General features: G+C 41.8%; 1 protein-coding gene across 1 annotated transcript in view; it reads right to left on the minus strand.

The window, feature by feature from the left end:
* The window catches only part of TEKT3 (tektin 3), a 988,003-nt gene that overhangs the window by 467,609 nt on the left and 494,668 nt on the right, over positions 1-25,726 (minus strand). The gene's annotated exons all lie outside the window — the stretch shown is intronic.

Here is a 25,726-nt window from a genome sequence, read left to right on the forward strand (position 1 = left end):
GAATTTCAAAGGGTCCAGTCCTTTATGGGTTTTTGGGATGCCAAAAATTACTGGAATTCTTGGTTTTGCTACAAGCAAGTAATTATATAGCTTTTCATTGATGGCTCCTTGTAAAAGATGGTTCATTAATAGATAGTTAATTTTGGAATATGCTATGTGTAGCTCATTTGTTGATGTCAAGTCATAGTGCTCAACATCCTGTAACATGTTATAAATGTGTGCGTCATAGTCTATATTGTACATCAAAACTAAACCCCCTCCTTTATCCGATTTCATTACTCTACACCCTTCTTCTTTTAAAAACCTGATTATGTGTGTTTCATTCAAACTTAAATTCCGGGGACCTGTAGCAGATTTTCTAATATCAATGGCCCTTAGATCTCTTTCCACCAATTCTTCAAACACCTTGATGGAGGAGTGTGTGGGAGGGTTAAAGGTGCTCTTTCTGGTGAGTATGTCACCTTGACAGGGTTGACCCTTAAAGTATAGAGACAAATTCAATTGCCTAACAAACATTTTAAGATCTATTAGTTCTTTTTCTAGATTAAATGGTCGTGCTGGTACAAAATGCATACCTCTTGTAAATAAGTTGAAGTGTTCCTTCCTTATCTCTAAGTCAGTGAAATTATAAACAGTAAAATTATTATCCGTGGTCACCGTGTAACTAGTGGGGGTAGTAGGAGGTAAATCAAAAGGTACAAAACTCTCTTGGTCGGGGGCAACGTGACTGATCTCAGTTATTTGTTCCATCTCCTCACTGGGAATCTGCCCCCCCCCCTGATTTGTCTGGGGGAAATATAAAATCCTGATGAGAGTTCTTCCTTTCCTTTTCTGCTAATCTCTCACTCCTTCTAGGTAGATCAACACATAGCTACACATAGCATATTCCAAAATTAACTATCTATTAATGGACCATCTTTTACAAGGAGCCATCAATGAAAAGCTATATAATTACTTGCTTGTAGCAAAACCAAGAATTCCAGTAATTTTTGGCATCCCAAAAACCCATAAAGGACTGGACCCTTTGAAATTCAGACCAATAGTTTCTGGTGAAGGAAGCATCACGGAACCGTTGGGGAAATTTATTGATCAGACAGAAGGACTTGGACGAGGTTTATGTCGTGTGTTTGAATAAACTTTTTGTGGAGATTACCTCTGGCTTATCGCTGTTTCTTGCCGCTCTTCGCTGCTTTGGATTACACCTTTCACTTGGTTTTGAGCTTTTTTCTGTGTTCCTGGTTCTGATTTGTTCCATGGCGGAAGAAGTGGTACAGAGCAACTTCATAGACACCCCACAGGTGTTCAAAGCTTTAGATGAAAATGGGCCGGTTACTAGGGCTGAATTTAATAGAGTACTGGACATGTTAACGCAGTTAACTGAAGTTTTCAATACTAGTAAAACGGACACACTGTCAACGTTGCCAGGCAACCAGCAACAAGGGCTGGGGCGTAAGAGAAGACGTATTTCCGGTGAACCCTTGCCAATGAGCAGCGGCGTTCAGCCTGGGTCTAGTATCCAGTAGGACATGAACAAACGGACAAATAAAGCAAATAATCAGGGTGCGAGTGATGTAGGTGGCCGTAATGACGACTTTAACTTCAATGCCTGGGCGGAACAACAGTTCTGGTTTAAACAAGGTACAGACAAAACTGTTAATAACGCTGATATTGAGCAAGACTTCAACACACTGCATGATAAGCTGTACACTTATAAAATTAACCAACTTGAAATAGACTATTTAAAAGAATGTGTGAAAGTGGAAAGGGTTCCAAAAGGTTTAAGATGTTTTAAGTTTCCAAATAATGTCCAAAAGGGCACTGCATATTATAAGAAACTGTGTGACATTTTTAACCGTGCAGAAATAGAAATGTTGGAGGTCATGATAGCAGAGTATGAAGCAAAGGCTGATTCCCTGCTTAAGGATTTAGTAAATGATAAGAACTTCCCTTCAGTGAAGTATAATTATGACAACATTTTCAATGAAGTAGACCAATTCTGTGTTAAGGTTGTGAATCGAAAGATAATACAAATTGGAAAGGGACCTTAGAGAATATAGTGAAGGCACGGCTTACCCACTCCCAGTTAAGACTAGATTGGCTGGTAACACTGTTATACAGCACAACAATGCCCGTAGTTTTAATAATGATGATTCACAGGTTGATCTACCTAGAAGGAGTGAGAGATTAGCGGAAAAGGAAAGGAAGAACTCTCATCAGGATTTTATATTTCCCCCAGACAAATCAGGGGGGGGGGCAGATTCCCAGTGAGGAGATGGAACAAATAACTGAGATCAGTCACGTTGCCCCCGACCAAGAGAGTTTTGTACCTTTTGATTTACCTCCTACTACCCCCACTAGTTACACGGTGACCACGGATAATAATTTTACTGTTTATAATTTCACTGACTTAGAGATAAGGAAGGAACACTAAAACTTATTTACAAGAGGTATGCATTTTGTACCAGCATGACCATTTAATCGAGAAAAAGAACTAATAGATCTTAAAATGTTTGTTAGGCAATTGAATTTGTCTCTATACTTTAAGGGTCAACCCTGTCAAAGTGACATACTCATCAGAAAGAGCACCTTTAACCCTCCCACACACCCCTCTATCAAGGTGTTTGAAGAATTGGTGGAAAGAGATCTAAGGGCCATTGATATTAGAAAATCTGCTACAGGTCCCCAGAATTTAAGTTTGAATGAAACACACATAATCAGGTTTTTAAAAGAAGAAGGGTGTAGAGTAATGAAACCGGATAAAGGACGGGGTTTAGTTTTGATGTACAATATAGACTATGACGCACACATTTATAACATGTTACAGGATGTTGAGCACTATGACTTGATATCAACAAATGAGCTACACATAGCATATTCCAAAATTAACTATCTATTAATGGACCATCTTTTACAAGGAGCCATCAATGAAAAGATATATAATTACTTGCTTGTAGCAAAACCAAGAATTCCAGTAATTTTTGGCATCCCAAAACCCATAAAGGACTGGACCCTTTGAAATTCAGACCAATAGTTTCTGGTGAAGGAAGCATCACAGAACCTTTGGGGAAATTTATTGATCAGACAGAAGGACTTGGACGAGGTTTATGTCGTGTGTTTGAATAAACCTTTTGTGGAGATTATCTCTGGCTTATTGCTGTTTCTTGCCGCTCTTCACTGCTTTGGATTACACCTTTCACTTGGTTTTAGTTATGCAGAACCCCTTTCAAAAACATCTTGATATGAAATGGTCAACAAATAAACCTTGACAGATGAGTAAGAAAAGCCAGAGGGTAACAACTCACACACATATTGTAAAACCAGATACATGCTAGCCTTAAAAGGGTTTTGATTTTTTTTCTGGCATCAGCTAGAATATCTTTTCCATTTACTAATCTATGATTTCTTAGTAACTGGATACTTTGTCTCCTTTAATGCCTACTGCTTGTCCTCAGAAAACAGGAATAGTAAATAATAAAACTCTATCATCCAGACAGTTAGTTGAAGTTGTTTCAAGCTGTGGTGTTTCAAACAAGCCCTATCTTGTATGAGTAGGCCTAGCTTGTGAGGAAGCTTGTGGCAATTGACCTTGGCCATACCTAAAAGAAGGGAGAACCTCTACTGCCTGGGTTAGAATGGAGGCACCACAATGATCTTTGGAGAGGCCTGAATTTTCAGAATGACCCTGGGTATCAGTTTTACAATGCTTTTCACTCTTGATCCTAAACGGTGAACAGATTCCCACGTGTGGTCGGTGGTGGAGCTAGCTCTAAAAAGAGCTGTTTTAGCCCTGTGGGCAGCTGGAGCTCTGTGTAGAGCTGTTACAGATCTCCGTGAGCTCTGACAAGAGCTGTTTTGTGGTTTGAATGCCCTTTCGGGAAGATGCGGTAGCTCTAAAAAGAACTCTTTTGTTTGGTTCACCGAAGCTGTGTCTGTACCTCTGGCTGGTCTTACTGGAGCTGATACAGATTTCTGTGAGCTCTGAGAAGAGCCATTTTGTGTTTTGAATGCCTGTTCAGGTGTCGGTGGTAGCTCTAATATGAGATGTTTGGTTTTGTTCTTCAATGTGTCTCCGGTTGCTCTTACCTGAGCTTATACAGCTCTCTGTGAGCTCTGAGAAGAGCTGTTTCATGTAAGGTGCAGATCCTCCTGAGCTCTGAGAAGAGCTGTTTTGTGTATGGTCACACTGGGCTCTAGGAAGAGCTGTTGTGTCCTTTGGTGTTCCGCCGTGATGTCGATCTCCATTGTCCTTCTTCTTGAATGGATTTTCGGTTCTTTTGCTATGTGTGAGTCCAAAAAAGGACTATTTGTGTGCTCCCCAAGTGCTGGTCAGAATCAAATACCTGGATATCAGTGGAAAGGGTGGAGAGGTATACAGCACCCAGCCAGCTTGCCAAAACTCTAACTCTCCTCCCTCTCAACCACTCTGGCTGCTGATAGGTTGCATTCTTTTTGGAGGAAAGTATATCAGCACACAGAGTGAGGTACATCTTCAGGATTTTACTGCTCTGGGAAAGGAAGGAAGACTAATTCTGAGCCAACAACTAACAATCAGTAATCACCATAAACATCAATCCAAACAAAAACAACAATAACATCTGTAACAATGGAGGTTGTGTTCCCTCCTTAGCTATCTAAAAACAGAGATGGTGGGTGGATGCAGCTACTGCAGTAGTGAAGAAATTTTACATCTACTGTTATGCAGAAGTATGACTTACAAAACTGTACTATGTTCTTCATTCTCACTGCAGCAGAAGCCTATTAGCAGATTCCTGAAGCTTACCCTACCTGGGAAGAAGAAGGATAAGGATCCAGAAGCCCCTGGAGAATGGCCCTAGAAAAGCCTGTCATGGACCTAAAGAAGGAATTCAGCTTTACCATGGTGGAAATAGCAAAGAAACAATACCAAAGAACAACTATCTGGATATAGCCTGTTTAGACCCAGGTTGGCCTTTTTTAGTCCCAACATTGGAAACAAACAGCTGTTCAGCTTTCCTAGAGGACTTGGCTTTGTCAGGGTAGTACCTTAGCTACCTGTTCACATCCAATGAATGCAAAATCTGTTCTCCTTTGATTTTTGCTTCTGGGAAGAAAAATGAGAGACTGATGGCTTGATTCAAGGTAAACTCAGAATCATTAGGCATGAATAAGGGATAAGTGCATAATGCAACCTTATCCTTGTAGAAAACCAGATAAGGCTCACCCACCATGAGCACTTGAAACTCAGATATTTTCTTTTCATATGTCAGAGCAACAAGTAAAACTGTTTTCCAAGTAAGAAACTACAAGTTAGCCTGGGAGGCTAGTTCAAAGAGTTAAAATCAGTTTTTCTTGAATAAAACTGAGATCTCAATGTGGAGGGATTTGCTTGCAAGGAGGTCTCATGCAACACTTCTTTCAGAAACTGTTTGACCAGAAGTATCGAAGAAAGAAGGAATCCAAAGGCAGACAAGCTAAGATGACTGCAAAATGCACCTTGACAGAAACATAAGACAAGCCAACTTTAAGTAGTTCACACAAATATTTGAAAACCAGAAGTGCTACTTGATTTTTATTTCTTATATTTGCCAACATAATACTTCATAATAGCAGACTTTCTTGTCTCCTTTAGTACCTGCTGCACAGCCTCATGAATAAGATGCCTAAAAGATATTAAAATTGAATCATCCAGTCTATCAGTTGTAGTTGATTGATGTCAGGATATATCAAACTCCCATTGTGCAGAGTGAGTGGATCTAGTCTGGAAACAGCTTGTGATAATTGCTCTTAGTCAATTCCATTAGAAGGGAAATCCAAGTCTGCCTGGACCAAAAGGGAGTCACCACAATGAATCTTGGTAATTCTTTCTGAATCTTTAGAAATACCTTGGAAATCATTGAAAGGATGGAAAAGCATGCAGGAGCATTCTTGACCAAGGGAATGGCAGAGAATCTGTTCTCCATGCATGGCTGCAAGGATGTCCTGAGTAGAATTTTTTTAAGGAGAGGCAAACAGATCTATCTGAGGCATCCCTCACATTTGAATCAAGTCCTGAAACACACCTGTACTGAGTTTCCACTCGTGAGGGTCTGTCCATGATCTGCTCAGTCTGCCACAATGTTTTGCTCTGACAGAATGCAGGAGTCCAAAGAATCAGAAAATGCTGAGGAGCCAACTCTGAACCATCACTGCCAACCAGCATAGAGGGTATGACCTTGTACCCCCTTTTTATTGAGATACTGCATCATTGTGGCGTTGTCTGCAACAACCTGTAAAGGGCCCAGAGCCCCTAGATGGTGTAGAGATTTCAAAGCATGAATCACTGCCAGCATTCCCTCGATCTTTAATACTTTGGTCTATCAGAACAGTCTCAAAGCCTGTGTACTTTCACTCCCATGGAACATGCACCCCAAGCATAATCTGAGCAGTCTGTCTGGACAGACTAAACTGGATTAAGAAGATAGAAAGGGAATCCTGAACTGAAAGCCATTTGATCTCTCCTCCACTGCAGTTATCACCTTACAAAACCCAGCATGGGAATCTGAAAGACCAAAGGGCGTAGGTGCTGGGTCCAAGATTTTCATTATATATTAAAGTAGATCAAAAATAATACCACAAATATTCAATAAAAAGATGAGAGGAAAGGGTCCCTAAAAAGGGTCTTATCTGTTATGCAAGAAGTTTTTAACTGACTGCTATTCCTATGGAGTGATACAGATGCTTCTCCTCAAGTTGGCAGTAAAATGTATTTATTTATTTATTTGACATTTGTTGACCGGGTTAGTCCTGTTGGGCAGGAGCCCTTTTTCAGTGAAGACCCGGGGAGAAAAGCTCCACATACATATCTACATAACTAATGAAGTATATATTCATAATACATAGCTACATAAACAATAGTTACTAAGGGTAAAATAAAGCTGAGTTTACAATAATAGATAAAGAGAATAAAAAGAATAATAAGTACATCGTGGTGGGATAGATAGTCAAAAATTTACACACATCAGCAGAATTACATTCATCATAAGTTCAGCTAAAACGCTGCAGAGGGTAGAACTAGTAAAAGTAATCTATTGAAACACTAGTAGAAAAGAAGGGGGAGTGAAGAGGTATGTGTAAAGAAGAAGAAGAATGTGAGGCAAGAAGGCAGAGAGGAATAAGGTCAATCGGGGATCCAAAAAAATCTAGAAGATTTACCTAAATCTGGTTGCAGATATACTTCTCTCCAAAAAGGATACAGCCTATCAGCAACCACAGTGAGTGAGAGGGAGGGGAGTTAGAGCTTTGGCAAGATGACTTGGTGCTGTGTCCTTGACAGGACACTACTCAAAGGATATTGAAGCACTGAGAGTGGAGAACATAGATTGCTATTAGTTTCTCATATGTTTAAAAGATGCAAGCAAAAACTTTAACATGTCAGCCTGACAATTAAGAATCCTAAAAATCAGTGTGGCAGAAGTAACACTTTTTCCCCAAATTTGTCAAAGGCATTCCCTTCCTTATCAGAGAGGGAGAGATTAGCATTTACCACGTTTTAGCCACTGCAGTATTTACCAAGGAAATCACTGCAGAGTCAACTGTGAGACTGGAGAATAAAAATATGTATGACTGAGGAACTTCATACAATCCATCTGCCTTTTAGGGACTGTAGGCTGGCTATCAGGCATGTTACAGGATGTAATAAAAATATCCCTCAAAGCTGGAAGAACAGTAAGAACAAGAGTAAATTGGGGTAATCCTTGCTGTAATAAATATTTCTTTAAAGACACTGGAATATCAGTATGTTCCCATTTATACAACTGTTTCATCCTAGATATGGATTCAGAAAAAGACAATTCTTCCAAGGGGCCATCTGAAGAAACACTGAGATCTGAATCAGAATCAGTCACCTAAGCAGAAAAAGCAGAAGTTGTTCCCTAAACATCATTTTCCTGTTCATTATACTAGGATTCCTTGGAACAAGAAGAATTCATTTTTCTTTAACCAGTAAAACCATAATGAGAAGGGTCAAGAGCCTGGTCTAAGACCTAAAGTAAGCCTAATAAGTCACCCCTGCCCAAAGTAAATGAGACAGAAGAAGATAAATGTTTAACTTTCTTCTTTATAACAGGAATCTTCATAGTAACAGACTGATTCCTGTCAGGAGCATCACCCCAGGGAATAGGCATCCTAGTGCGGCCAGACTGAGAGGCATTTCCTGTTCCTTTCTCTGAGACTGGCAACAGTGGTTCTCCACAGCACACTAACAGCACTCTGACAGCCACAGAGGATGTGTTTAACCCCCAGTTCATGGAGGCTTAAAGGACTACACTAGATGAAACCAAGGAAGAAGATGAACGGTCTGGTAACCAGAAATGGCCACAGCAGAGTCATTCATCTGCAGCTGAGGCACATTTGTAGCCTGCTGAAGTGGCAAAGGCTGTCTGAAATTCTTCTTTTTGTGGCAACAGGACAGAAGAAGAACTGAGGAATCAGTAAGTTCTTACATGGTAAAGCCGAAAATGAAGCTTGAAGCTCGGTTATCACTATCAGTAACAGTCGAAAAAAATATAAGTTATACAAAAGTAGTATTTTCCACTTGGAAAGACTGAAAAGCACATCATACTTTTACCCTAGCCTCTAAAATAATTTGACCAAAGTTTACACTAGAAAAATAAAAGTACACATTACAGAAGTTTTTACATAAAAGTAAAAATTAGTATTTCACATTTAAAGCTGACTGAAAAATCATGTGATAGTCTAAACAAATACAATTTCTCCAAGAGACACAAAATAGCCCAACAAGAGCCAAACTTGTAAAAAGACTAAAGCCAGGAAAAACTGTAGAAAAATACTGCTTTAATTACCAAAGTCCACAGAACCTAGCGCTTTCACCATAATACATAACTGCATCATCAGTCAATGGAACATTTTAAAACACTCTTATAAGTAGTTACTTCATTTTAACTACAACCAATCAGATTCATTGATGCATTAATTCATTAATCCAAAATATTGTTTTGGATTAATGAATTAATGCATCGATGAATCTGACTGGTTGTAGTTAAAATGAAGTAACTACTTATAAGAGTGTTTTAAAAATAGAAGTTATGTTCTTACCATAACGTTCCATGTTAGTTGTCTTCTTCTCGCCTTCTTTCTTGCTGGATGGGTTCGGAGCCGACCTCGGCTCCGACTCGGCCACTCTAAAAGCTCGAGAGTTGGTTCCACCGGCTTGAGGCTCCCCTTATATCCCACAATGCTAGGCGGTATTACCTCAGATCTCGTTTGTAAGCTAGGCCCAGCCAATAATAAATCCAGAACTACTGGAAATGGGAAAACCCACCTCTATAAAAAGAAAAGAAGAAGGTGACCTGAAACCTGATGAAGGAACATATGCATAGTATAGCATATACATATATACAATAGAGGTGGTAGAAAGAGAGGTCACAATCAAACTCCTCTAGGTCTGTCCAGGCTAGGGGGAAGGAGGGTGGGATGCAAGAAAGAAGACGAGAAGAAGACAACTAACACGGAACGTTATGGTAAGAACATAACTTCTATATGTTAAGTTGTCCATCTCGCCTTCATTCTTGCTGGATGGGACCACGTCCCTAGCACCTTGTCCCAGGTGGCCTATTGGAACAGACTCTTGAGTACAGTGGAACCAAAGTTAGCTCTATGTCTAGAAGCTAAATCCAACTTATAATGAGAAATGAAAGTGTGAGGAGTAGCCCATGTAGCTGCTGCACAAATGGTATCAATAGGCAGCTTGTCTTGGAAAGCTATAGAAGTAGCCAAAGCTCTAGTCGAATGAGCCTTAGGTCTGTTAGGCAACTTTTGGTATCTAATCTCATACACAAAGGAAATCAAGGATGTTAGCCATCTGGAGAATAATACCTTTGAAACTGGAAGGCCCTTTCTGCCTTCTGCATAAGAGACAAACAACTGGTAAGTTTTCCTGATCTGTTTGGTCCTATCCAAATAATACCTTAATTGTCGATGAACATCTAGCCAATGCAATTTTTGTTCAGACCTGTTAGAATAGTTAGGAAAAAACACAGGGAGGTCAATGTTTTGATTTAGATTTGCCGCAGAGGCTACTTTAGGTAAAAAGGATGGATTGGTCCGTAAGGATACCCTATCCTTATGAAACAACAGATACGGTGGTCGACTGCTGAGTGCATGAAGCTCTGAGACCCTTCTAGCCGAAGTAATGGCTATCAGAAAGAGGGTCTTCCAGGATAGCAATTTCATTGAACAGGAAGCTGCAGGTTCAAAAGGGGGAAGAATCAAAGATGCGAGAATTAAATTAAGGTCCCAAGAAGGAGGAGGATTTCTTATAGGAGGCTTAAGAAGAAAAACTCCCTTCAAGAAAGCTTTGCAAAGCTTGTGAGACATGATGGCAGAATCTGAGATGCCCACATGAAAGTTAGATATAGCTGCCAATTGAACCTTAAGAGTAGATGGAGACGAACCTGCATGAAAAAGTTCGGCTAGGAAATCAAGGACTATTTGAATGGGAGCAGTGAAAGGATCTATGTCCCTTCCTTGAGCCCAATAGGCGAAACGTTTCCACTTACTAAGATAAATCTTCCGAGTGGAAGATTTATGGGAAGCTATCAAAATATCTCGAACAGAGTGAGATATTTGAGGAAGCCTGGCTAAGGTCGGAATTGGAGGAACCAAGCAGTGAGGTTCAAAGAGGGGAGGGAGCGATGTAACTGACCCGACTGATGGATCAAAAGATCTGGAACTAGGTCCAGATGCCAGGGTTGCTCCAACAGAAATTGATGTAGAAAGGGGAACCAAACCTGTCGAGGCCAGTAAGGAGCAATGAGGATCAATGAGGCCTTCTGAGTGATAGCTTTCTGTATCACTTGAGAGATTAGTGGGAAGGGAGGGAATGCATACAGAAGTCCCCGGGGCTAAACATGGACTAGAGTGTCTCTGCCGGGCTGGCCTGGTAAAGGGAAGAGGGTGAAATAATCTTTGCACTTGCTGTTTTGGGGAGTAGCAAAAAGGTCGCAGCAAGGCTGACCCCACTTGAGAAAAATTTTCTCCAAGATAGAATCTTTCAGAGACCACTCGTGAGGCATGAGAATAGCTCTGCTCAATTTGTCCGTGATAAGATTGGACTTCCCGGGGATGTGCGTTGCTATCAGAAACCACTGAGAAGAAATCGCCCATTGCCACAGTCTGAGTGCTTCTCGACATAGGGGGTAGGACCTGGTTCCGCCTTGTTTGTTGATATACCACACTACAGACATGTTGTCCGTCTGAATTGCTATCGTTCCCAAGGGAAGAGAGTCTTGAAGGGCTTGCAACGCTAAAAGCACTGCTCTCATCTCTAGAACATTTATATGCAAGTGGCGTTCGTCTGGTTGCCATATGCCCTGGACTGTTCTGCCCTGATAATGCCCCCCCCACCCGATCAGGGAGGCGTCCGTTGTCAGAGTAGCAACCGGAGGGGGAGGGACAAAGGGTCTTCCTAGGAAGAGCTGGGGGGAAGAAATCCACCAAAGAAGATGATTCTTGCATGCTTGCGTTATCACAATGGTGTGGGACATCGGAAGTTGTTGGTACGACCATTGTGTGAAGAGCATCCATTGAAGGATTCTCATGTGAAATCTGGCTAATAGAAGTAGAGGGATAGCAGCCGCCATAATCCCCAGTACTTTTAGAACTAATCTGACTTTGACTCTGTTGCTGTGGAAAAGAAGGGAGACCAGTTTGTGTATGTCTGCTATCCTTTGCTCTGTGAGTCTCGCAGACATGTTGACTGTGTCTAGATTTGCGCCTATGAAGGTAATAGCACGACAAGGCGACAAAACAGACTTTTCGCAATTTATTGAGATACCTAACTTTTGAAAAATGCGAAAGGTGTAGTCTCTGGCAAGTAGAAGAAGATGCTTGGTAGGAGCTGTGAGGAGCCAGTCGTCTAAGTATGGAAACACCTGGAATCCTTGACGCCTCAGGTGAGAAGCTACCACTGCCATGCATTTGGTAAACACCGGGGCAGTGGTGAGTCCAAAGGGCAGGGCTCTGAATTGAAAGTGACTGGTTCCCAGCCTGAAGCGGAGGAATCTCCTGGAGCGTCTGTTCATTTTATATGATAGTACGCATCCTGGAGGTCTATAGAGCACATCCAGTTTTCCTTTCCCAATAGGGGTAGGATGGATTGTAACGTGACCATCCGAAATCTTGTTTTCTTGACAGACTTGTTCAAGATACTGAGATCCAAAATGGGTCTCCAGTCCCCTGTTTTCTTTGGAACCAAAAATAACTTGGAGTAGATTCCGGATCCTTGCTGGTCTGCTGGCACTGGCTGAATGGCTCTTTTTGCAAGCAACTTTGATATTTCCAACGCTGCTTGATCCCTTTGAGCGGGTGGAACATCTGGAAGGGATTTTTTTGACTGATTTAGAATGCGAAAGAACGGAATGGAATAGCCTTCGGAAATGATGGACTGTACCCACTTGTCTTGAGTTAGGGATCGCCAGGCTTCTGGGTACAGTGACAATCTTCCCCCGACTGCCTCAGAAGGTGGACAGTCGGGCAACACCTCAGGGATGCTGGAAGGGCTTATCGGAAAAAGTTTCTCGATTTCCCTGGTTCTGCGGACCCCCCCTGCCTCTAGGGCGACATCTACCATTATTGTTCCCCCCTCTGCCTCTAGAGGGGAACCGACTCTGTGCGTCAGGCAAAGTCCCTTGAGATTGTTTATGAACCACATTTTTCCACTTTTCTGGCCTTTGGGGTAAGGTCTAGAAGGAGTAGAAAAACGGACTCCGATGGCAGAAAGAGTTTTGCCATCTGTCTCGCACCTTGTCAAGGTTTCTTTCACTTGAGGACCACCAAACGGGGAATTAGTGAAAGACGTTTTAAAGGGGTCCGCAAAATTGCATAGCTGCATCCAGGCATGCCGGTGTAAGGCCACAACTGTCCCTGCGTCTCTGCTCGCTCCATCAGCCGCATATGAAAGAAGGCGCATGGAGGAGTCAGCTATAGAATTTAGGGTAGCCAGCTGAGTGTTCATCTTATCCTGAAAACCCACAGCTGTAGCATCCTTTAACATGTCACTCGCTTCCTTGATCAAGTCTCTTTGAAGACGAGTGAAATGACAGAGGTAGTTCAGCGAACGCATAGCAAAGGTCGCTGACGAAAACATCCACTTCCCGTACCTGTCCATAGACCTAGATTCCTTGTTAGGGGGATGGACAGGCACCGAAGGATCAGCTAGCTCCTTCTTAGTGGCGGCAGCTACCACCATAGCATCCACAGAAACTCCCTTAGTCAGAAATTGTTTATCTGCTGGTGCTGTGATAAACTTTGAAGGTCTCCTGGGGGTAGGGTCCACAGAGTCAGGAGCCGTCCAAGCCTTTTTAGCTACCACCTGCATAAGGGGGTCAAAGGGGGACACCCAGGAGGTGGAAGGGCGAGAGCCAAACGCCTCAAGATACACAGATTCATCCTCCGAAGGGTTAAGGGGTGGCCAATTTCCCCTCTGTTTCAGGATCTCTAGAATGTCTGCAAAGGAGACATCTTCAGAAGGGGAACGGGGGGAACCCTCAGAATCCTCTAAATCCATGTCAGAGGTGACAGACTCAGGTGAGTCTATGTGCTTCCTCTTGCACTTTCTCTTCCTAGGGGGCTCCCCTGCCAATTCAGGAGAGGCCTCGGAAGAGGACGAGATCCCCACAGGGGATTCTTGAGGAGCTGGCTCTCTGCGGTCTGGGATGAGGGAGTGAGTAGACATAACCTGAGGCACCGAAGAGGGAGGGACAGACGGAGCTGACTGTGGAGTTGAACCGGGTTCCAACACACTCCGCATGACCTCGAAGGCACCCCTGTCAGGCAGAGCCAGAGGTCCCCACTCCGAAAAGCTGAAAACCTCCCTCGGCACCGACAGCGATGGCTCCAAGGCCGATGTTGGAGCCGAACTCACCAGCGCCGAAGCGCCGAGAGGGAGAGCGGGATCGGACAAGGGTCCGATGCCACTCACCCCCTCGGAGCCGACGAGGGAAGTCCGGCACCGAGATTCTTCCAAGGAAGAAATCGGAGCCGACGATGGCGCCGAAGACAATTGTATCGGCTCCGACGCTACCACAGTCTCGGGTCCGAAACGCCCCGGCTCCGAGCTCAAAGGAGTCGGAGGAGAAACATTTTGAGAGATAGGATGAAGCATCGACTGATGAGTCGGGCTCTGAAGCATTTGGGCCAGTGCCTCGGACTTAAGAAGTCGACTCACTACCCTCTGAAGGTCATGGTCAGAAAGTCTCGATGACCTAGAGGAGTGAGATCTATGGCTCCGTTCAGACAGCAAGGGAGATGCTGGAGCCGAATGAACGGAGCCAAGGGATGGTGACCTGGACCTCTTCCTAGATGTCAGTTCCGATAGTCTGATCGGAGCCGACTCAGATATTTCCAATACCTCGGCTCCAGCCAGAGCCGAGGGAATCACAGAAGTAGAAGTTCGAGTCTCATCGGCTCCAGCCGGAGCCGATGTTGAAGTAGACTTCGATGTCTTAGGTGTCGACTTAGTAGCTGGAGTCGAAGACCTAGAAGCCTTAGAAGGTTTGCCCGAAGAAACAGTCGGGGGACCCTCAGGCTTTAGTAAGCCCCGTAAAATGAGCTTATTCTTTCTTTCCTGCAGGACTCTAGGGCTGAAGCTATGGCATACAGCACAAGAGTCCTGCAGGTGTAAAGGTCCCAGGCAATACACACAAGAAGTGTGACCGTCTGTCAGAGACATTTTCTGACAGCACGAGTCACACTTCTTGAAGCCTGAGACCTTCGAATCCTTGGACATTTCAAATAACAAGTGCAATCACACCCAAGCACAAACACACTGATTACACTCTGAAGTAAAATAAAACTAATTTAAACTAGTAAGTTAAAATAGTCTTTAAAGTCCCTACTAAAAAACACACACACTCTAGGAGGGATGAGAGGGCCCGAAGGCCTAAGGAAAGAACCGAAGTTCTTGTTTGGTAGGAGAGAGAAAAAACAAGGGAAAAAGGGATAAAATCCTTTAAAAATAAGGGGATACTGGTCAAAAACTAATTTAAAAGGGATTTCCTAACGATTTTAAACTGTTCAGAACACTAACCTGAAGCCGGTTGAAGCAACACACCTCGATAGCTGTAGCGGCAAACGAGATCTGAGGTAATACCGCCTAGCATTGTGGGATATAAGGGGAGCCTCGAGCCGGTGGAACCAACTCTCGAGCTTTTAGAGTGGCCGAGTCGGAGCTGAGGTCAGCACCGAACCCATCCAGCAAGAATGAAGGCGAGATGGACAACTTAACATTGTTCCACTGACTCTGATGATGCCGCATGTATTATGGTGAAAGCGCTAAGTTCTGTGGACTTTGGTAATTAAAGCAGTATTTTTCTACAGTTTTTCCTGGCTGTAGTCTAAATACAATTTCTCAGCTGAAATATATTTTTTTCACAGAAAAAAATTGTTTCTGTCATAAAATTAAAAAGTGATAGATTTTTTTTGCTGAAAGGAAATTATCTACACAGCAATGGAGAAACGCTATCTAACCCTTGATTCTTGAAAGCCTATAAGAGGAGTGCTGTTAGGCAACAGGAAGGTTCTGAAGGGCTTGGTGCCCATATTGCTGGTTTTCTACAGCTTTGCTTGGGCTGTCAATGGTTTGGGTGCATGGAAGGTGCCCTTAAGCTTTGGAAGCAGGACGGTTGCTGTATCCTATGCAGGATATAACCCATATAACTTTGGCTATTGCTACAGTGATCAAGTTTGCATCAACAAGCATTTGCAGAACAATAACAAGTATGAAACTCTAAGATATGGCATTACTGTCTTACTGTAATTCTCACTGATTTTCCAGGAAAAATAAGAAAATTTATGAGGGAGAGTACAAACCCATGAGACTAATTCAGAGGTGTCCTGCAAAATTAGGGGCAGTTGAGAGATATGCCTTGGATGGCTGAGGGAAGTTATTAAAACATAAGACACATTAACTCTAGGAATTAAGGTCATGATTAGGAGGATGACAGTCTAGGACAGACATTAAATTTTAATGGACTGTAGATGGTCTGTCCAATGAGTGGTAAAGAGTCACAGACTACTTGCAACATTAATTTAGTACTTATGTGTGTTTTAGAATTTAAGTACTGCTCAGTATGGTGAATGACTCACCAAAGTTCTCCAGCATGAGCAGAAATTAATGCTGCTTTGAATTCGACACAAAAGTGAATGTAAAAAAGCTTACAGTGAAATTCAAAAGATGCATTCTTGTGTAAGTGGACACCTGTCACACTCCTTAAAACATGTACAGCAATGCAGCAAGACCATTTCTGACATAATCAATCTGGAGGTTGCAGTTAATTGGTTGTTGTTCTTCCTTGCAGTGACACCTACTGAAAAGTGTGGATTTATGTCCTCAGCAGCTGCTTTAAAACTGTCTAGTACAAACAAAGTATGCTACCAGTTAGAAGTTTGGGCATTTGGGAATTACCAAGACATTTGCAGATGAAATTGAGGAAAAGTAATCTCACACTGCCAAGTTTGTAGCATGTCTGGTTTCAGCTCTGTCCCCCACAGATGACCTGCAATAAATTGACAACTAGTAGACTGGGGGAGGCAGTTGGGATGTGATATGAAGGAGTGACCAACACTGGCTTGACCATACCACGGGGAAGATTTGACTTCTGCTACAAGGAGAGCATCATACACTAGTCAGCGACTACAGATGTGTTGATGTGTGCACCTGCACTGGTCTCAAAGTTGCAAGCATTGTGCAACACTTTCTGGCAAACAGAAGAGGGGTTAGCACCTAACAAAAAAGTTATGTACTCACTATAACATTCCATCTGTGTTGTCCATTTTCATTCTTCCTTATCAAATGGATTCGGATCTGACCCTAAGATCCAACTCTGCCATTTTTTTCAGCTGATGGAATACAGAAACTCTCAAAATCCTCCCTTACCCATAATGCATTAGTCCCTTACCATACCTCAGATCTTGTTTGCTGACCTTTTAGTTTATGTAGTAATTGATAAATAATGAGATGAGATAACAGTATCTGTAGCTCAAATAAAAGAACATTGTTCCTTTTAACATCTTCTAACCCTTCCAGAAGTAAAAATGGTAGGGTGTTGGAGGGAGGGGAGTTGAGGAAGAATGAAAAATGGACAACACAAATGGAATGTTATGGTGAATAAATAACTTTTTTTATCTGATATTGTCATTTTTATTCATTTCTGAGCAAATGGGCCAGAGTCCCCAGCTACATAAATCCTGGGAGGGCTCTAAGAAAGGATATTCCTTAGTACCACTGAGCTGAAGGCCACTCTACCCCTAGTCACCATATCTAATTTATAATGAGCAATAAAAGTATGAGGATTAGCCCAAGCTGCAGCTGCACAAATATTGTCCAAGGAAGATCTGGATAAAAATACAGAAGAAGTTGCCACAGACCTGGTGGAATGAGCCTTTAAAAGTTTTGGCAAAGATAAATTAATTTTTTTGTAAATAAAGGAAATACAATCAGTTAAATATTTGGCTAAAGGGCTTCATGTATAGCTTCTTCTTCTAATTCCCCAGAAGTCTGACTGAAGCAGATGTAGACAGGATGATGAGGAAATTCTGCTCAACACAAATTCAAATGGGGTTTCTCCAAGCTCCTACCCCATCACATCTGGAGACCTTTGTGAGTACTACCCTGCCTATTTTGTCTCCTTCTCCAAGCTGACCTTTGGTTTTGGAGCAGTTGGATCCGAGGATCCTGGATCTAGCCATATCAGATCCACAGATCTTTGTATCTTCTACTCCAGTACCATCTCTGAATGGACTGACTCCAAGCACGTTGGAACCAAATGACTCTCAGAGCTGTAGCCTCGGTGCCAAATCCAGGGTGTTGGGAGTCAACTTTGAGGTTGTTGGAGCCATCTGTGCCCCTTGTAGCCTCAGCACTAGACAGCTTGGGTCCTACTCCTATCTCCAATGGTTTGCCTTCAGGTGCCAGAAGGAGACGACTGCCCGGAAGCATGTCTTCTCAGAACTGTCAGTCCCTTGCTCTCTGAGGCATTCTGCTTTTGAGGTAGTGGAGAGAGTTTCCTCTGTTCCAAGAGAAAGGATGTATCCAGCCTCCTTGGCTCCTTCTTCCCAGACCCAGTTGTCTTTGTGTCTTAAGGCTCAACTTCCTGCATCACAGGGACATCCAAGTCCAAAGTCTCCAGGTTACCCAACAGAGTATATTGATATCTTCTGATACTTCTCTGGAACATCCCTCAGAAAAAGTCCCTAGGAAGAAAAAGTGCAAAAGGAGGCACTTAGACTCTCCTCAAGAGTCTGTCATGGAGGATACTGATTTTGATGAGAGGGAAGGGCTCCATGATCACCACCTGATGAGATCTCTTTTGGAGACATACTACAGATCCTCAAGCAAAGGGGTGGCTGGTCTACCGACAACCCTTTCCAAGAGGAATTGGTATTCCTGGAAGCCTTTGGAGCTGACCCATCTACTTCCTGGGTGACTCTGCCCACCAAAGAATTCATTGATTTCATCTCTTGGCAAGTGTGGAAGTCACCTAATTCATTTGAGCTGATCCCAAGAGACCAGACAGGATCCTGGCACCACCCAAGTGTAGGGAATTTTGGAGCAAGGGAGTACCAGTTGATGCCATGGTCATAGTGGCGGCCACAAAATAGGAACTTGCAGAGCAAAGTTCCTCTGTTCTTCCCCCTAACAGGGGGTCTAGGATGCTAGACAGATTCAGGAAGCATGTACATGCTTCAGCAACGTTTGCACTTTGTTCACTGAATTATTTGGCACACTTCACTAGACTCTAGAAGAATCTGATTAAAGGACTTAACAAATCCCTCTCTGGGACCATTATTTCTGAGGCAGAGAGCTTGATTGCTTCACAGTTGGCTACCCTACAATCTGCTTCAAATCTGTCCATGAGGATTATCTCACATGCAGTTGAAGGTACCTCAAGGGCAGTGGGTTCAGGCATTTCCATTAGGTGATATGTCTGGATGTGCCTGTGTGATTTCATGGAGCCCTTCAAGTCTTCCTTTGTCAATGTTCCCTTTGAAGAAGTTCTTTTTTTGGCCCCAAGGTTAAAGACACATTATCCAGGTATGAGCAGGATGATAAAACCCTGTCTGCTGTGGACATACATTTTTCGACTCCTCAAAGGATGTTTTCTAGCAGTCAATGATTTGGCCAAAAATGTGGTTTAAAAATTCCTAAGGTCCCTTCCAAGATCCATGTGGAGATTGGTCCCTCTGGAACAGAGGGGGAAACATCCAATGGAAGACACTGCCCGTACAACAGAGAAGGCCCACAGAACCAGGGATCTAGAGATACCTTCTCTGACAGATACTACCAGCGCTCCTGAAAGGAAGCCTGATTGTCCACCTCTGGAAGCAGTCACAGGACATTTATCCCTGTAACAGAGACCCTGGCTAGAGATTGCAAAAGATTCATGGGTGAAGAGGATATTATTTCCAGAGGTTATGTAATACCCTACCCCCTGACCATAAACAAAATTCCTGATGTTCCATCCAGTCAGAAGAAAGCAGCTGCACTAGAAATAAAAATGCCGGTAGAATAAAAGAGTCATCAAGGAGATGCCCCCATACCAGAAAGAGTCCAGAACGTACTCAAGATTCTTTTTAGTGCCAAAGAAATCAGGGAACTGTAGACCAATTTTGGATCTTATCATTCTGAATGAGTCAGTTCAGTACACCAAGTTCCGGATGGTCATGGTTTAGTCCATTTTGCCCTTTCTGTAAAAGGATGACTGGATGTGCTCAATAAATCTTCAGGATGCGTATTGTCATCTAAAAATGATCAGATGATCCAGAATATAGCTACACTTTGGGCCAGTCATTACCAATTCAGAGCTGAGCTCTACCCTTTGGTCTCACCACAGTCCCCAGGTTGTTCATTAAATGCATGGTAGTAGTGTCAGCTCACTTGAGACCACAAGGATAGCAGGCATTTCCTTACTTAGACGACTGGCTCATAACCACTCCGACCAGGAACTATCTGATCAAAGCATGAAATTATGTAATCCAGTTATCCTCACACCTAAATTACTCTCAGTCGCAAGAAATCTCAACTAGAGCCATCTTAGATATTGGTGTTCATCAGAGCTTTGTTTAACACAGTATTCTTGGCAGCCTTCCTTCCTTTATCAAGGTTGCAAACCATATGATTCCAGGTCAAAAAGGTAATTCAGAATTCTTTTCTCTCAGCTTGATTGATCCTTCAAGTATTTGGGTCAATGTCTGCTGCAATAGTTTTTGTTCTGTTAGCAAGATACCACATGAGAATTCTTCAGTCTGTTCTTCACCAACCTTTATCCACCCAAATCAAGATAACTCAGGCATGCAAAATTACCTTCTTTGGTGGATTTACTTTGATTGGATAGTACAAGGTCACCCCTTCATTCTCCCTCAGCACAAGGCCATAGTTACCACAGACACTTCCCAAATTGGATGGTGGGCACTTCTTGGGAAAGACAGTCCAAGGCACATGATCCCCCAAAGAGGCCAGTACACATATCCATGTCCTAGAAATGAGAGCTGTCCTCCTAGCATTGCAGGCTTTCCAAGACACTCTCCTCTCCAGGATTGTTGCAATTCAGATGGACAATATGTCAGTGGTCTGCTACTTCAACAAACAAGGAAGAACCAAATCTTATTGCCTGTATCAAGAAGCTTTGAGAGTGTGGCATGGGCAATCTCATCCAATCAATTTCTGATAGCAATGCACATTCTAGGGAAATCCAGTGTGATAGCAGATAAGTTAAGCAGGTCCATTCTAATGCCTCACAAGTGGCCAGTCAACATGAAAGTGGCAGAAAAAATATTCCGTTGATGGGGCCAACCTTGTAGCAACCTCCTTGCATCTTCACTTAACAACAAGTGCAGAAGGTTCTTTGCCCTGATCCCCCCACTGGAGGAATCATTGAGAGACACTTTTTTCCATGATTGCCCCCCCCCGTCTCCTTTACGCCTTTCCCCAGTACCTCTAATCCCCAAATTCCTTCAGAAAGCATCTCAATTGAAGAGCACAGTCATCATTGTTGCTCTTATTGACCTCATCAGATTTGGTTCCCCTTTATTTGGACACGTGCTTCAACCTCCCTGGATTCTGGATCTAGTTCCAGACCTCCTGTCTCACCCAACAGATATGACATACCTGGTCAGTTTAGGCCTGTTCATTTCCATTGATACCTAGGCAGCCCACGCTGTCTTCCTCTGTCCATCTGATTCTTTTATCTTCTCACAAAGCTTCCACTAGAAAATTTACAGAAGTAAATGGAAAAGATTTGTTGTCTGGGTGCAGCAAAATGACATTGATCCCTTTTCAGAGGCAGTACGTAAAGTTCCTTAGTTTTTAGCTACAATTTTTAATGAAGGCGCTAGCTCCACATCTATTACAGTACAACTTTCTGCCATTTCAATTTTCCGATTGGAGTAAATAATTAATCTTTAGCTTATTCCAAATGTTTTAAGGCTTTTATAAGGGGAATCTTTCTTGTTAGACCTCCTTTTAAAGAGCCCACTCCCCCGTGGGATTTGAATTTGGTTTTACAATCTTTGACCCGATCTCCCTTTGAACCGTCAGCCAAATGTGAACTAAAATGTTTAACCTGGAAAACTGTCTTTTTAGTGGCCATTACCTCTACTAGAATAGTTTCAGAACTTCAAGCCGTATCTTCTAAGCCTACTTATTTGATTTTTCATAAAGATATATATACTTATGAACCAACCCATCCTTTCTTCTTAAGGTAGTGTCAGAATCTAATATTAATCAAACTATCAGCCACCGAGTTTTCTTTAAAATTTCTCAAACAAAGGAGAATATATGTTGCACCTGTTGGACATTCACAGACAATTACATTTTTATCTACATAGGACAAAAATTTTCAGGAAATCAGATCGATTATTTGTCTCCTTTTCAGATTCAAGGGAGGATATATAGATAATTTTACTAAGAAAAAGGTAAAAGATAAACAAGAAATTTCTACTTTTACTCACAAAAAGCTACTACTGCTTGAGAGCTGACAGTGACCACTTCTATCCGTGGAGGTGACAAACGAGAACTGAAGTATGGTACGGAAGTAGTGCATTATGGGTAAGAGAGGAGCTTGAGAGTTTCAGTGTTCCACAAGCTGGAAAAAGTGGCCAAGTAAGATCTGAAAGTTGGAGCCAAACCCATTTGTTGAGGAATGAATTAAAATGACAACATCAGATGTTATCTTCTGTTTGACAATCACCTCCCTTTCATGGTTTCCTTTGACACTAAAGGAATGGACAAATGAATTGGCCTAAAGGGAATGAAGTATGAGGTTTCCAGTGAGTTGAGACAAAAATAAAAAGGAGTGATTTCACACTAGTGTTTTCTGACATATTCTTATGCCAACTACATCTTGGTGTACAGGTTTTGTTTCTGGACTGTTTTTCATATCTGCATGAAGCCTTTTGCCATTGGCATAGGTGTATTATAATCCCTTGTGCCAAGTGCAATAGTATATGTGACTGAGATCTGAATTGTGTGCAGTAGACTTCCAAATCCTCAACAGCTGGAGATGTGGCACCATCTCTTCACTATATCTTTTCTGAGTATCAGATCATCATCATTAAATATTGCAAAACTCAAGTAGCTTGCTGGCATGGGAGCAGGGTGTCAATGTACACTGCCAATAATCTGGGAATAAATTATTGCCCTTAAGATGGATGTCAATATAAAAATGAGGAAGAAGCTGATAGCAAATTCAACTTTTGTGGGATGAGGTTCTGGAGATAAAAACACAGCTTGCAATTCATTTTGGTGTAGCAATGATCTTGACAACCAGATATTCAACTTCTAGGGTGCCAGACGGGTATATGTGTAACATACATGCCTGTAACTAAGCCACAACTTTGTTATTCTGTCAAGCATAGGAGGAAGGGGACTTATGGGAAAGGAAGTACAAAAAACTCATTCATTCTGAATTATAATGATCTAAAGTCTCCACCAATTAGCTCTTTCACTGAACTGGAAACAAATGAGATGTATGGACATTTTAAGGTTGATGAAACCCTTCAGTCTTTGGCAGAGACTTCTACATTGCATGTGATAAATATATACACATATGGATTCACTTTGTAATCTTGAAATACTGAAATATTGAATTTCAGTATCTCGAGACTATAAAGCTGAAAAATCAAAAACCCGAAACTTTAAAACTGCGAACTTTCAAACCATGAAAGTAACACAAACAAAACACTACGCCAGACAAACACAAATACACCTACCTGCCGACACTACAAAAAAAACAAACTAACACACACAAACACAACAAAACTAACATACACACAAAAAACAATCTTGCTAAAAGCCGGGGCAAGCCCCCCTGCACCCCCCTACTTATATATACTAACTCCGAGGTCACACTAAACACATAAACACATAAAACTCATTACTACACACACTCACACACAGTAAAATCCCTACCCAATACCGTTACAAAAACACCACTTACCTCAAATGCCAGCTAAATTCACAAATCGCATCGCACGTCACGTATGTGAAGACATAATGGTGAATGCGACATTTCCGCATTCGCTATTATGCAGTTTCACGTAACTGCACTTTCGACTTTATAGTCTCGAAATACTGAAATTCAGCATTTCAGTATTTCGAGATTATAAAGTATAACCATACATATACATATATATATATATATAGATATATATATATATATATATATATATATATATACACACACACACACACATATATATATATATATATATATATATATATATATGTATATATACACATATATATATATATATATATATATATATATATATATAAAACTGAGCTAGAGTCTTCACAGTGCAATACCTTAAACTTCCTAAACTTGCATCCCATGGGACATATGCAAATGAACCCTTAAGGATATACCAGTGCTTTAACTACATGACATGTAAATACCCACAATTTCTATCTCTTTAAATCTTTACTAGTGCATTCCAGTCAACAAAGTCAAAATCCAGACATTCCATGTTTTGCCTTTTTCTAAGATCATCAATACATCATAAGTAGATGGTTTGGCCATACTTTGGAAACACAAGGCTTTAAAAAAAGCCTGAAATAATAAACAATAGGGTACCTACAAAATATCCTAAATAACATCCAAATCAAATAGTAAAAAGGTCACACAGGTAAACCATTTAGCAAAAACTACAAGAAAGATGCAACCAAGCTATTGTCTTCTCTGTGTAATACATTAAAACTCCTGTAGTGAGGCCCATGGGACATACCTCTCAACCTCTCAGTGCAAAAAATTTGGACAAAGCCATAAATGATTGAGGGGGTGGAACAAAGGCCCAAAAATAGGGCCCACTTTTAAATATTGCTCCTATAAACTTAGAAAGTTGCAAGAATGACAGATTTTACCTTATTATATATTTTCTGAAGGATATGAAGTCTGAAACGCAAATTACTGTCATTATTTGGCATTATTTAGTGACTTCTTCAAGCCTCAGTAATTTGCCAGGTAACCATATATTTTATGAGGAACAAACTACAAAGATGAGGCAAAAATCTGGATATTCTGCCAAAATCTGATCACTAGCTTACTGGGGTATGTAGAATCAGATATTTTCGGGTCTGTTTTTTGGCTAATAAATCCAGCATCCCTGAAAGTTTAACTGACTGTCCACTTCTGGAGGCTCTGGGAATAGTTCTTCTCTCCACTCAGCTGCATAGATGGTCATCCTGCAGGACAAAGGGGTGAGATAGATAACATCTAGAAACAATATTATGCCCTTTTCCCATTCATTCTTCGTCAGCTACAACCACTTTCTGATGTTCTACTCCATCAGTTCAAAGTGGTAAAAACAGGTCTCCATCCTCCTTCAAAAACAAAAAAAAAGTCATCCAGGAGGTCCAACGAGACCAGACCAGATAAGGTAGGAGAACTCTTCAAGATTCCTTTTAGTACTGAAAAAGGAACATGGAACTCAGGGCAATTCTGGATCTCAGTGGCTTTTATGCAAAAAAGACCCCTTTCAGAATGGTCATGGTGCAAGCAATTTTGCCCTGTCTGAAGGCAAATGTTTGGATGAGCTCAAAAGAACCTGCGAGAAGCCTACTTCTACATAAAGACTGCAAAACTATACAGAAGGTTTCTGTGCTTCTGACTAGGTTCCAGTCACTATCAGTTCAGAGCCTTGCTCTTTGGTGTCATCATACCCCCCCCTCCCCCGAGTGTTTAACAAATGCACAATAGTAGTCACAGCTCATCTATGACTCACAGGGTCTGTGTAGTCCCATATTTAGATGATTGGCTCCTTACTGCAACAATCAAAAAATCTCTACAAGTAGTCAAAAAATCATGTGTTTATCCAAATCAAGAAATTACATTTATTGATTGTCATCTGGATGCCAAAATGTGTAGAGTAGGTCTCTCCCTAGACAGAGCTCAAACTGTTCAGACTGCAATCCACATTCTACTATGGAAACACTCTCCACCAGCATCTTAGGGTATCAGGGTTTTGGTTCTTATGGCTGCATCATTTGTTATGACCACCCTTACTCGATTCCATACCAGAATTTGTCCATCAACACAAGCTTACATTACACAGATTTGCAGAAGTCACTTTAAGTAATGCTTGACATTTCCAACCATTCACATAAGTCAACCATCTATAATTCCATCATCCATTCATGATAGTGACCATGGACACCTCCTCTCTGGGATGAGAAAAGCATTTTGAGGGAAGGATG

This window comes from Protopterus annectens, chromosome 12.part0 (assembly GCF_019279795.1).
Source record: "Protopterus annectens isolate FY-2018-M chromosome 12.part0, PAN1.0, whole genome shotgun sequence".
Lineage (NCBI taxonomy): Eukaryota > Metazoa > Chordata > Ceratodontiformes > Protopteridae > Protopterus > Protopterus annectens.